Below are 2,685 nucleotides of genomic sequence, written 5' to 3' on the forward strand. Positions count from 1 at the left end.
AGGCAGCTCCCACTAAAGACTTCTTTATAGCTAAATTCAGTGATCACTGTCCAATCCTCATCTCATTTGACCTCTGCATGCAGCATTTACTCAGTGAAACACACTCTCTTCTTCCGCCTTCCATGCATCACACTCTTCTGGCTTACTTTCCTACCTTTCTGGATTCCCCCTTTCAATATTATTTGGAAATCCGCCCCTCCCCCACCCCGCACCCCACTCTAAATGTTGAAAGCTCCTTGGAGATTGGGCTTGAACTCTCTCATTTTCTCATACTATATTTTAACCCCAGATGATCTCATTTGGTTCTTTGCCTGCAATTACCAACTATATGCTGAGGACTCCCAGTTTTATATCTTCAGATCAGACCTTTCCTTTGAGCTTCATATCTTACATACACAGTTTTTTTGAGACATCACTTAGATAATTCCTCATAAGCACTTCAAACTTATACATGCAAAACTGAACTATTGGTATCCTTTCCCTTCCTAAATTGTTCCTCTTCCAGTCTTCCCCATTTTGGTAAATGACATTTATCAAGCTGCTTAGGTCATATACCTGAGAATTATCTCTGACTTCTTTCTCCTTTACCTCCTACATACACTTTCACTAAGTATTGTTGATTGCACTGTGAAAGTATCTCTGAAATCCATGTAGCTCTAGCTCCTAGTTTAGAATCATTGTTCACTTTGGAGTTGTTAGCGGAAGGAAAGTGAGCAATAGGTTTCCCTGCTTCCACTTTTGTCCCCTTGTAATCTTTTCCTCATATAACAGCTAGAATGATCTTTAAAAACACAAAATTAGATCATGCTCCTCCCTCACCTAAAATATCCCAGCGGCTTCCCAATTATCTTAAAATAAAATAGAAATTCTTGTCATTGTCCGTAGAGGCCCTACATAATCTGGTACCTCCCAAATTTTCCATCTTAATCTCATATATTTCTTTCTTGCTTACACAGCTTTAGTTATACCAACTTCATTCCTATAGTGAATAAAAACACCAACTTTTTTGCTGCCTCAAGGTTTCCACTCATACTGTTTCCTTTGTCTGAAGTACAAACTAGAAACTTTCCTCCAATATCTGTAACCTAGAACAGTGTCTAGAAGAAAGTGTCCGCAAAACAATTGTTGAGTGAATATATCTCAGGTCTTTATATTAATTATATTTTAAACCATTTTAAAATATTATTTTCAGTTTCCTAGTTATTAATTCTGCAGGAATATGTTTTGCTCTTTGATTTAATTCCTGAATTCTGCACTCTGCCTTTTCATCCCATCCTCTTGTTTTATAATTTGTCTTTGAGTCCTTGTTTTATTGAATTCACATGGTGTATTCATTAGGGTATATGCTAAACTGCTGTAACAAAGAGACCCCAAAATACAGTAGCTTAAACAAGATAGAAATTTACTCTATTTCACATTACAGTTCAGAGGTAGGGTAATGTGGGCCTGGTAGGACATATTGTGTAGCTTTATGTCTGTATCTAAACTGGCATCTCCAGTTACCACTATCATGTCAATAGGCAGTGAGAAAGGAGAAATGGTAAGGGGAGTACACTCGTTCCTTTCAAGAGGAGGATCTGAAAGTGAAGCATATCATTTTTCCACATATCCCATTGGCCAGAACTTAATTTTATGGCCAATTTTATAGCTTCAGCAAAGGCTGAGAAATGTAGTTTTCTAATTGTACAACTATATGTCTGAGTGAAAAATAGGATTTTTATTATTCATGGAAGATGAGGAAATGACATTCAGTGTTTGTCACATATTTTCTTTCAGATTTAGTTCTTCTTTTGATTACTTTTCCTCTACACTGTGTTTGAATATTTGTTGTGCTATTTCTGTTTTATCTTGCTTATGTCTTACCATGGACAATTCTACCTATTCTAGACCTTATTTTGTACTAATATAATGTTGGCAACTTAAAGTTCTTTCCATTTATGTGTTATATTCTAGATTAGTGATTCTCAAACTTTAACTTACATAGTAAGAGTCACCTGGAGTGCCTGTTGAAATACAAATTCCTGGGCCTCATCCCAAGATTCTAATTCAATAGTTCTGAGGCCCATGGCTTTTTTATTTCTAAGTTTGGGGGCAGGTGGAAAGCAAGTGGAAAGCTCAGTTGAGATTTGTGCACTGCCTTAGTTGGAGTGCCTGGGTTCTTTCTTCTGAGATTTGTCAAATATTGGTATGAGAGTTTACTCTACCTAGTCAAGAGTATAATTTATTCTCGATTAGATTTATCTAAGCCTCAAATTGTTCTTGAAATTTGACATGAATTTCTGCAAAATAGTATGCCCTGTTTGTTTTTCCTACCTTTGTGTAGTGGTAGACAAGGGTTTCTATGATCGAGAATTTTCCCTCGATTTTCCCCCAGGCTTCCTTCTCACACTCTCAGTCTCCTCTCCAAGATGTTATTGACTCACATTCTTATCCCAGTACTCACCATAAACATTCCACAGTCTTCTTATGTCGTTTATAGCTATATGAAATTACCTATAGATTCTTTCTTCAAAATAGAATGTAAAAGTGATGAAGATAAGGACCATATCTGTCTTAGTCAATTACAATAGTGCTTGGCATGAAGTAAGTTCTAAATATTTTTGAATAAATGAATGGATAAATGAACAAAGGAAGAGATATAAACTAGCTAAGCCTCTTCTAAAGAACCTCAAACCACACTTTATT

Source organism: Pteropus alecto, unplaced genomic scaffold (genome assembly GCF_000325575.1).
Source record: "Pteropus alecto unplaced genomic scaffold, ASM32557v1 scaffold821, whole genome shotgun sequence".
Lineage (NCBI taxonomy): Eukaryota > Metazoa > Chordata > Mammalia > Chiroptera > Pteropodidae > Pteropus > Pteropus alecto.